General features: G+C 43.6%; 16 non-coding genes across 16 annotated transcripts; 14 read left to right on the forward strand and 2 right to left on the reverse strand.

Moving 5' to 3' along the window:
• The first annotated feature begins 786 nt into the window (after positions 1-786).
• Positions 787-857, forward strand: TRNAV-CAC (transfer RNA valine (anticodon CAC)). Its single transcript has one exon. It is a non-coding gene; the product is annotated as a tRNA-Val (tRNA).
• A 929-nt stretch (positions 858-1,786) lies between these two features.
• Positions 1,787-1,859, forward strand: TRNAV-UAC (transfer RNA valine (anticodon UAC)). The gene has a single exon. It is a non-coding gene; the product is annotated as a tRNA-Val (tRNA).
• Positions 1,860-2,365: 506 nt separating this feature from the next.
• On the forward strand, positions 2,366-2,438 carry TRNAV-CAC (transfer RNA valine (anticodon CAC)). Its single transcript has one exon. It is a non-coding gene; the product is annotated as a tRNA-Val (tRNA).
• A 184-nt stretch (positions 2,439-2,622) lies between these two features.
• On the forward strand, positions 2,623-2,695 carry TRNAV-AAC (transfer RNA valine (anticodon AAC)). Its single transcript has one exon. It is a non-coding gene; the product is annotated as a tRNA-Val (tRNA).
• A 624-nt stretch (positions 2,696-3,319) lies between these two features.
• Positions 3,320-3,411, reverse strand: TRNAM-CAU (transfer RNA methionine (anticodon CAU)). The gene is given in 2 exon segments: positions 3,320-3,355; positions 3,375-3,411. It is a non-coding gene; the product is annotated as a tRNA-Met (tRNA).
• Positions 3,412-3,772: 361 nt separating this feature from the next.
• Positions 3,773-3,845, forward strand: TRNAV-UAC (transfer RNA valine (anticodon UAC)). The gene has a single exon. It is a non-coding gene; the product is annotated as a tRNA-Val (tRNA).
• A 238-nt stretch (positions 3,846-4,083) lies between these two features.
• Positions 4,084-4,156, forward strand: TRNAV-CAC (transfer RNA valine (anticodon CAC)). The gene has a single exon. It is a non-coding gene; the product is annotated as a tRNA-Val (tRNA).
• Positions 4,157-5,094: 938 nt separating this feature from the next.
• TRNAV-UAC (transfer RNA valine (anticodon UAC)) lies at positions 5,095-5,167 on the forward strand. The gene has a single exon. It is a non-coding gene; the product is annotated as a tRNA-Val (tRNA).
• Positions 5,168-5,677: 510 nt separating this feature from the next.
• TRNAV-CAC (transfer RNA valine (anticodon CAC)) lies at positions 5,678-5,750 on the forward strand. Its single transcript has one exon. It is a non-coding gene; the product is annotated as a tRNA-Val (tRNA).
• A 181-nt stretch (positions 5,751-5,931) lies between these two features.
• Positions 5,932-6,004, forward strand: TRNAV-AAC (transfer RNA valine (anticodon AAC)). The gene has a single exon. It is a non-coding gene; the product is annotated as a tRNA-Val (tRNA).
• A 623-nt stretch (positions 6,005-6,627) lies between these two features.
• Positions 6,628-6,719, reverse strand: TRNAM-CAU (transfer RNA methionine (anticodon CAU)). Its single transcript is given in 2 exon segments — positions 6,628-6,663; positions 6,683-6,719. It is a non-coding gene; the product is annotated as a tRNA-Met (tRNA).
• A 365-nt stretch (positions 6,720-7,084) lies between these two features.
• TRNAV-UAC (transfer RNA valine (anticodon UAC)) lies at positions 7,085-7,157 on the forward strand. Its single transcript has one exon. It is a non-coding gene; the product is annotated as a tRNA-Val (tRNA).
• Positions 7,158-7,395: 238 nt separating this feature from the next.
• Positions 7,396-7,468, forward strand: TRNAV-CAC (transfer RNA valine (anticodon CAC)). Its single transcript has one exon. It is a non-coding gene; the product is annotated as a tRNA-Val (tRNA).
• A 941-nt stretch (positions 7,469-8,409) lies between these two features.
• Positions 8,410-8,481, forward strand: TRNAV-UAC (transfer RNA valine (anticodon UAC)). The gene has a single exon. It is a non-coding gene; the product is annotated as a tRNA-Val (tRNA).
• Positions 8,482-8,981: 500 nt separating this feature from the next.
• TRNAV-CAC (transfer RNA valine (anticodon CAC)) lies at positions 8,982-9,053 on the forward strand. Its single transcript has one exon. It is a non-coding gene; the product is annotated as a tRNA-Val (tRNA).
• A 178-nt stretch (positions 9,054-9,231) lies between these two features.
• On the forward strand, positions 9,232-9,304 carry TRNAV-AAC (transfer RNA valine (anticodon AAC)). The gene has a single exon. It is a non-coding gene; the product is annotated as a tRNA-Val (tRNA).
• Positions 9,305-9,564: the final 260 nt, after the last annotated feature.

Below are 9,564 nucleotides of genomic sequence, written 5' to 3' on the forward strand. Positions count from 1 at the left end.
TCAGCCTTGAACATGTGAATTTCAGCAAACACCTTCTTTTAACCGTGTTCAACCTTTTATCCACTACATAGTGAGCTAAAAGTGAAAAAATGTAATGCCCCGAGTGAGGATCGAACTCACGACCTTCAGATTGCTCTTTAAATTATGGATTATGAGACTGACGCGCTGCCTACTGCGCTATCGACGAACCAAAGCTTTTGAAAGTAGCCCCGTCAATCAGAAAAAAGAATTGTCGAAATTGCGCTAAGTTATTACAAAGAAAACTTCACGACACTCTCATTTCCATGAGCAGACTCTCCTTAGAAATTCACCTTCCTGTACCACAGCTGTGAACGGAGATATAACCGTGGTAGTTGCCATCAATTTAGCTTCATATTCAGCGTGGTTTTCGTGGTGTAGTGGTTATCACGTCTGCTTTGAAGTTTGAACTGGAGGGATTAGAGGAAAGCAATAGAGTTGTGAGTAGAACGAGCTGTCTTCCAGTCGGTTCTGTGGGTAGTGGTTATCAGTCTGCTTTACACGCAGAAGGCCGCGAGTTCGAGCCTCGCCAGAACTCATCATTTTACTAACGGAATATTAGTTTTCCAAAAAGCTTAACTCGTCGCGTTAAATGCTTGAGACCAAGACAAGGCATGAGAGAGCACTTGGGTTCGATTGTGTAGTGGTTATCACGAGCCAGAACCTACTCCCTTTTTAGTAAGTGAACAAAAGACAGTTTTGCAAATTCCTCTACTTGTTCATCAAATGCTTTTGCCGAAGACAAGAGGAGAAAGACCAGTGTGCACCGGTTCGGTAGTGTAGTGGTTATCACGCTCGCCTCACACGCGAGAGGTCCTGGTCGACCCCCAGCCGAACCAATACTTTTAAAGAAGCCCATCAATCGTCCAGTTTGGAGTCTGATCAAAGTATCAAAAAAGTAACTGCGAGACACTCAGATTGACATGAGTAGAGCTTTCCATAGATATTACATGGCCAGTGCACGCAGAGCTGCTATTAATTTAGCTTCCTTTCGAACGCGTTTTCTCTTGTAGTGGTTATCACGTCTGTTTATTATCGGTTGAGTACTCAAAGTTTGAACACCTATTATCACTCTCTGATTGAATGTCGACTATGTGACCGGCTGATTAGTCTCTAGATTTTAGCAAATTAAACTATTATTAACCCCCGTTATTAGCAAGGATCGTGGTTGGATTGATTCTGGACGGAAATAAGGTATTACAAAGTAAACTCCACGACACCCTGATTGGCATAAGGTTGTTTTTATTTAGAAGTGCAATTTAAGTTCTCTAAATGCGGCGAAACATCTATCGATTTATAGTTGGAACCGGACGGATTAGAGTAACAGCAATAGAATTGTGAGTAGAAAGAAACGTTTCCCTCTCATTTTTGTAGTGTAGTGGTTATCACGTCTAATTTAGACGCAGAAGGCCGCGAGTACGACCCCAAGTGGAACAAAAGTTTTTTTTTAAACAACCCCTCAATCACAAGTGTCCTTGAGTGTCGAATCTGAATTACAAAAAAAAATTCCACATAAGAAGGGCTTCCCAAAGGAATTCACCCGCGCATACCATCGCCAGTATACGCGGAGACGGCCGTGGTAGCTTCGGTTAATTTAGCACCTTTTCGAGGTTGGTTTCGTGGTGTAGTGGTTATCACTTCAGCTTAACGCGCGGAAGGTCGCAAGTTCGACCTCGCGAAAGGTCACGTTTTTTTCTGGTTATTTAGAATCTTAAATGATTAAAAAAAAAAATAGCAGTAATTTGTGATAGAATAAATATTGCCAGTCGGTTCTGTGGTGTAGTGGTTATCACGTCTGCTTTACACGCAGAAGGCCGCGAGTTCGAGCCTCGCCAGAACCTCGTTCCGTTTTAGTAAGTGCACAAATAATTTTGCAAATTGCTCTGCTCGTCGCGTCAAATGCTTTCGTCAAACGACCATGACGAGACACGAAAGAGCGCTTGGGTTGGAAGTTGTAGTGGTTATCAAGAGCCTCGCCAGAACCTCGTCCCGTTTTAGTGAGTGAAAATACTTGCAAATTCCTCTACTCGTCCGGCACATGCTTTCGTCAAAGGACTAAACAGAGCACGGGCGTTGGGTAGTCTAAACGAAGGAATTAGAAAGAAAACTCGACGACACACTGATTGGGATGAGCAGGGCTTCCCATAGGAATTTACCCGCGAATACCATCACCAGTGGACGAAGAAAGACCGTGGTAGCTTGTATTAATTTAGCTTCATTCGAGTATGGTTTCGTGTTTAGTGGTTTCGAGTATGAAGAAAGTCGCGAATTCGAGTCTTGCACATTTCGAGGATATTTTAGATATGCAATTTGAGTTCTCTAAATGATACAAAAGAAAGAGCAATTGGGTTCGGTAGTGTAGTGGTTATCACGCTCGCCTCACACGCGAGAGGTCCTGGGTTCGACCCCCAGCCGAACCAAATGTTTTGAAAGAAGCCCCGTCAATCAGGAAAAAGAATTGTCGAATCTGCGCTATGTTATTACAAAGAAAAGTTCACGACACTCTCATTTCCATGAGCAGATTCTCCCATAGAAATTCACCTTCCCGTACCACCAGCTGTGAACCGTGGTAGTTGCCATCAATTTAGCTTCATATTCAAGCGTGGTTTCGTGGTGTAGTGGTTATCACGTCTGCTTAACACGCAGAAGGTCGCGAGTTCGAGCCTCGCCGAAACCTGCAGTTTTTTTTTTCGGGGGGCGGGGGAGTATATATTTTAGTAATGCAATTGGTCTTCTCTTAATGATGCAAACATCTATCGATTTCAAGTTTGAACTGGACGGATTAGAGGAAAAGCAATAGAGTTGTGAGTAGAACGAGCTGTCTTCCAGTCGGTTCTGTGGTGTAGTGGTTATCACGTCTGCTTTACACGCAGAAGGTCGCGAGACGAGAAAAGAAAAACAGAGCGCGGGCGTTGGAAGGAATTAGAAAGAAAACTCGACGACACACTGATTGGGATGAGCAGGGCTTCCCATAGAAATTCACCCGCGAATACCATCACCAGTGGACGAAGAAACGATCGTGGTAGCTTGTATTAATTTAGCTTCCTTTCGAGTATGGTTTCGTGTTCTAGTGGTTATCACGTCTTCTGATCATGTAGAAAGTCGCGAATTCGAGCCTTGCACATTTCGAGGATATTTTAGATGTGCAATTGAGTTTCTAAATGATACAAAAGAAATTGGGTTCGGTAGTGTAGAGGTTACACGCTCGCCTCAGCCTTGAACATGGAATTTCAGCAAATACCTTCTTTTACCGTGTTCAACGTTTTATCCAATATAGTGAAGTAAAGGTGAAAAATTGTAATGCCCCGAGTGAGGATCGAACTCACGACCTTCAGATTGCTCTTTAAATTATGGATTATGAGACTGACGCGCTGCCTACTGCGCTATCGAGGCTTGCGTGCACAAAAAAAAAAAAAAAAAAAAATCACGCTCGCCTCACACGCGAGAGGTCCTGGTTCGACCCCAGCCGAACCAAAGCTTTTGAAAGTAGCCCCGTCAATCAGAAAAAAGAATTGTCGAAATTGCGCTAAGTTATTACAAAGAAAACTTCACGACACTCTCATTCCATGAGCAGACTCTCCACCTCCTGTACCACCAGCTGTGAACGGAGATATAACCGTGGTAGTTGCCATCAATTTAGCTTCATATTCAAGCGTTCGTGGTGTAGTGGTTATCACGTCTGCTTTGAAGTTTGAACTGGAGGGATTAGAGGAACAGCAATAGAGTTGTGAGTAGAACGAGCTGTCTTCCAGTCGGTTCTGTGGTGTAGTGGTTATCACGTCTGCTTTACACGCAGAAGGCCGCGAGTTCGAGCCTCGCCAGAACCTCATCCATTTTTACTAACGGAATATTAGTTTTCCAAAAAGCTTAACTCGTCGCGTTAAATGCTTGAGACCAAGACAAGGCATGAGAGAGCACTTGGGTTCGATTGTGTAGTGGTTATCACGAGGCCAGAACCTACTCCCTTTTTAGTAAGTGAAACAAAAGACAGTTTTGCAAATTCCTCTACTTGTTCCATCAAATGCTTTTGCCGAAGGACAAAGAGGAGAAAGACCAGTGTGCACCGGTTCGGTAGTGTAGTGGTTATCACGCTCGCCTCACACGCGAGAGGTCCTGGGTTCGACCCCCAGCCGAACCAATACTTTTAAAAGAAGCCCATCAATCGTCCAGTTTGGAGTCTGAATCAAAGTATCAAAAAAGTAACTGCGAGACACTCAGATTGACATGAGTAGAGCTTTCCATAGATATTACCATGGCCAGTGCACGCAGAGCTGCTATTAATTTAGCTTCCTTTCGAACGCGTTTCTTCTTGTAGTGGTTATCACGTCTGTTTATTATCGGTTGAGTACTCAAAGTTTGAACACCTATTATCACTCTCTGATTGAATGTCGACTATGTGACCGCTGATTAGTCTCTAGATTTTAGCAAATTAAACTATTATTAACCCCCGTTATTAGCAAGGATCGTGGTTGGATTGATTCTGGACGGAAATAAGGTATTACAAAGTAAACTCCACGACACCCTGATTGGCATAAGGTTGTTTTTATTTAGAAGTGCAATTTAAGTTCTCTAAATGCGGCGAAACATCTATCGATTTATAGTTGGAACCGGACGGATTAGAGTAACAGCAATAGAATTGTGAGTAGAAAGAAACGTTTCCCTCTCATTTTTGTAGTGTAGTGGTTATCACGTCTAATTTAGACGCAGAAGGCCGCGAGTACGACCCCAAGTGGAACAAAAGTTTTTTTTAAACAACCCCTCAATCACAAGTGTCCTTGAGTGTCGAATCTGAATTACAAAAAAAATTCCACATAAGAAGGGCTTCCAAAGGAATTCACCCGCGCATACCATCGCCAGTATACGCGGAGACGGCCGTGGTAGCTTCGGTTAATTTAGCACCTTTTCGAGGTTGGTTTCGTGGTGTAGTGGTTATCACTTCAGCTTAACGCGCGGAAGGTCGCAAGTTCGAACCTCGCCGAAAGGTCACGTTTTTTTTCTGGTTATTTAGAAATCTCTAAATGATTAAAAAAAAAAATCAGCAGTAGATTTGTGAGTAGAAATAAATATTTGCCAGTCGGTTCTGTGGTGTAGTGGTTATCACGTCTGCTTTACACGCAGAAGGCCGCGAGTTCGAGCCTCGCCAGAACCTCGTTCCGTTTTAGTAAGTGCACAAATAATTTTGCAAATTGCTCTGCTCGTCGCGTCAAATGCTTTCGTCAAACGACCATGACGAGACACGAAAGAGCGCTTGGGTTGGAAGTTGTAGTGGTTATCAAGAGCCTCGCCAGAACCTCGTCCCGTTTTAGTGAGTGAAAAATACTTTGCAAATTCCTCTACTCGTCCGGCACATGCTTTCGTCAAAGGACTAAACAGAGCACGGGCGTTGGGTAGTCTAAACGAAGGAATTAGAAAGAAAACTCGACGACACACTGATTGGGATGAGCAGGGCTTCCCATAGGAATTTACCCGCGAATACCATCACCAGTGGACGAAGAAAGACCGTGGTAGCTTGTATTAATTTAGCTTCAATTCGAGTATGGTTTCGTGTTTTAGTGGTTTCGAGTATGAAGAAAGTCGCGAATTCGAGTCTTGCACATTTCGAGGATATTTTAGATATGCAATTTGAGTTCTCTAAATGATACAAAAGAAAGAGCAATTGGGTTCGGTAGTGTAGTGGTTATCACGCTCGCCTCACACGCGAGAGGTCCTGGGTTCGACCCCCAGCCGAACCAAATGTTTTGAAAGAAGCCCCGTCATCAGGAAAAAGAATTGTCGAATCTGCGCTATGTTATTACAAAGAAAAGTTCACGACACTCTCATTTCCATGAGCAGATTCTCCATAGAAATTCACCTTCCCGTACCACCAGCTGTGAACCGTGGTAGTTGCATCAATTTAGCTTCATATTCAAGCGTGGTTTCGTGGTGTAGTGGTTATCACGTCTGCTTAACACGCAGAAGGTCGCGAGTTCGAGCCTCGCCGAAACCTGCAGTTTTTTTTTCGGGGGCGGGGAGTATATATTTTAGTAATGCAATTGGTCTTCTCTTAATGATGCAAACATCTATCGATTTCAAGTTTGAACTGGACGGATAGAGGAACAGCAATAGAGTTGTGAGTAGAACGAGCTGTCTTCCAGTCGGTTCTGTGGTGTAGTGGTTATCACGTCTGCTTTACACGCAGAAGGTCGCGAGACGAGAAAAGAAAACAGAGCGCGGGCGTTGGAAGGAATTAGAAAGAAAACTCGACGACACACTGATTGGGATGAGCAGGGCTTCCCATAGAAATTCACCCGCGAATACCATCACCAGTGGACGAAGAAACGATCGTGGTAGCTTGTATTAATTTAGCTTCCTTTCGAGTATGGTTTCGTGTTCTAGTGGTTATCACGTCTTCTGATCATGTAGAAAGTCGCGAATTCGAGCCTTGCACATTTCGAGGATATTTTAGATGTGCAATTGAGTTTTCTAAATGATACAAAAGAAATTGGGTTCGGTAGTGTAGAGGTTACCACGCTCGCCTCAGCCTTGAACATGTGAATTTCAGCAAATACCTTCTTTTTACCGTGTTCAACGTTTTATCCAATATAGTGAAGTAAAGGTGAAAAATTGTAATGCCCCGAGTGAGGATCGAACTCACGACCTTCAGATTGCTCTTTAAATTATGGATTATGAGACTGACGCGCTGCCTACTGCGCTATCGAGGCTTGCGTGCACAAAAAAAAAAAAGAAAAAAAAAATCACGCTCGCCTCACACGCGAGAGGTCCTGGGTTCGACCCCCAGCCGAACCAAAGCTTTTGAAAGTAGCCCCGTCAATCAGAAAAAAGAATTGTCGAAATTGCGCTAAGTTATTACAAAGAAAACTTCACGACACTCTCATTTCCATGAGCAGACTCTCCTTCACCTTCCTGTACCACCAGCTGTGAACGGAGATATAACCGTGGTAGTTGCATCAATTTAGCTTCATATTCAAGCGTGGGTGTAGTGGTTATCACGTCTGCTTTGAAGTTTGAACTGGAGGGATTAGAGGAACAGCAATAGAGTTGTAGTAGAACGAGCTGTCTTCCAGTCGGTTCTGTGGTGTAGTGGTTATCACGTCTGCTTTACACGCAGAAGGCCGCGAGTTCGAGCCTCGCCAGAACCTCATCCATTTTTACTAACGGAATATTAGTTTTCCAAAAAGCTTAACTCGTCGCGTTAAATGCTTGAGACCAAGACAAGGCATGAGAGAGCACTTGGGTTCGATTGTGTAGTGGTTATCACGAGCCCAGAACCTACTCCCTTTTTAGTAAGTGAAACAAAAGACAGTTTTGCAAATTCCTCTACTTGTTCCATCAAATGCTTTTGCCGAAGGACAAAGAGGAGAAAGACCAGTGTGCACCGGTTCGGTAGTGTAGTGGTTATCACGCTCGCCTCACACGCGAGAGGTCCTGGGTTCGACCCCCAGCCGAACCAATACTTTTAAAAGAAGCCCATCAATCGTCCATTTGGAGTCTGAATCAAAGTATCAAAAAGTAACTGCGAGACACTCAGATTGACATGAGTAGAGCTTTCCATAGATATTACCATGGCCAGTGCACGCAGAGGCCTGCTATTAATGTAGCTTCCTTTCGAACGCGGTTTTCTTCTTGTAGTGGTTATCACGTCTGTTTATTATCGGTTGAGTACTCAAAGTTTGAACACCTATTATCACTCTCTGATTGAATGTCGACTATGTGACCGCTGATTAGTCTCTAGATTTTAGCAAATTAAACTATTATTAACCCCCGTTATTAGCAAGGATCGTGGTTGGATTGATTCTGGACGGAAATAAGGTATTACAAAGTAAACTTCACGACACCCTGATTGGCATAAGGTTGTTTTTATTTAGAAGTGCAATTTAAGTTCTCTAAATGCGGCGAAACATCTATCGATTTATAGTTGGAACCGGACGGATTAGAGTAACAGCAATAGAATTGTGAGTAGAAAGAAACGTTTCCCTCTCATTTTTGTAGTGTAGTGGTTATCACGTCTAATTTAGACGCAGAAGGCCGCGAGTACGACCCCAAGTGGAACAAAAGTTTTTTTTAAACAACCCCTCAATCACAAGTGTCCTTGAGTGTCGAATCTGAATTACAAAAAAAATTCCACATAAGAAGGGCTTCCAAAGGAATTCACCCGCGCATACCATCGCCAGTATACGCGGAGACGGCCGTGGTAGCTTCGGTTAATTTAGCACCTTTTCGATGGTTGGTTTCGTGGTGTAGTGGTTATCACTTCAGTTTAACGCGCGGAAGGTCGCAAGTTCGAACCTCGCCGAAAGGTCACGTTTTTTTTCTGGTTATTTAGAAATCTCTAAATGATTAAAAAAAAAAATCAGCAGTAGATTTGTGAGTAGAAATAAATATTTGCCAGTCGGTTCTGTGGTGTAGTGGTTATCACGTCTGCTTTACACGCAGAAGGCCGCGAGTTCGAGCTCGCCAGAACCTCGTTCCGTTTAGTAGTGCACAAATAATTTTGCAAATTGCTCTGCTCGTCGCGTCAAATGCTTTCGTCAACGACCATGACAGACACGAAAGAGCGCTGGTGGAAGTTGTAGTGGTTATCAGAGCCTCGCCAGAACCTCGTCCCGTTTTAGTGAGTGAAAAATACTTTTGCAAATTCCTCTACTCGTCCCGCACATGCTTCGTCAAAGGATAAACAGAGCACGGGCGTTGGGTAGTCTAAACGAAGGAATTAGAAAGAAAACTCGACGACACACTGATTGGGATGAGCAGGGCTTCCCATAGGAATTTACCCGCGAATACCATCACCAGTGGACGAAGAAAGACCGTGGTAGCTTGTATTAATTTAGCTTCATTCGAGTATGGTTTCGTGTTTAGTGGTTTCGAGTATGAAGAAAGTCGCGAATTCGAGTCTTGCACATTTCGAGGATATTTTTAGATATGCAATTTGAGTTCTCTAAATGATACAAAAGAAAGAGCAATTGGGTTCGGTAGTGTAGTGGTTATCACGCTCGCCTCACACGCGAGAGGTCCTGGGTTCGACCCCAGCCGAACCAAATGTTTTGAAAGAAGCCCCGTCAATCAGGAAAAGAATTGTCGAATCTGCGCTATGTTATTACAAAGAAAAGTTCACGACACTTCATTTCCATGAGCAGATTCTCCATAGAAATTCACCTTCCGTACACCAGCTGTGAACCGTGGTAGTTGCATCAATTTAGCTTCATATTCAAGCGTGGTTTCGTGGTGTAGTGGTTATCACGTCTGCTTAACACGCAGAAGGTCGCGAGTTCGAGCCTCGCCGAAACCTGCAGTTTTTTTCGGGGGGGGGAGTAAATTTAGTAATGCAATGGTCTTCTTATGATGAAACATTATCGATTTCAAGTTTGAACTGACGGATAGAGAAACAATAGAGTTGTGAAGAACAGGTCTTCCATCGGTCTGTGGTGTAGTGGTATCAGTCTGCTCACGAGAAGGTCGCGAACGAGAAAGAAAACAGGCGCGGCGTTGGAAGGAATTAGAAAGAAAATCGAGACACACGATTAGACGGCTCCAGAAATGAATACCATC

Source organism: Gossypium hirsutum, unplaced genomic scaffold (genome assembly GCF_007990345.1).
Source record: "Gossypium hirsutum isolate 1008001.06 unplaced genomic scaffold, Gossypium_hirsutum_v2.1 scaffold_1382, whole genome shotgun sequence".
Lineage (NCBI taxonomy): Eukaryota > Viridiplantae > Streptophyta > Magnoliopsida > Malvales > Malvaceae > Gossypium > Gossypium hirsutum.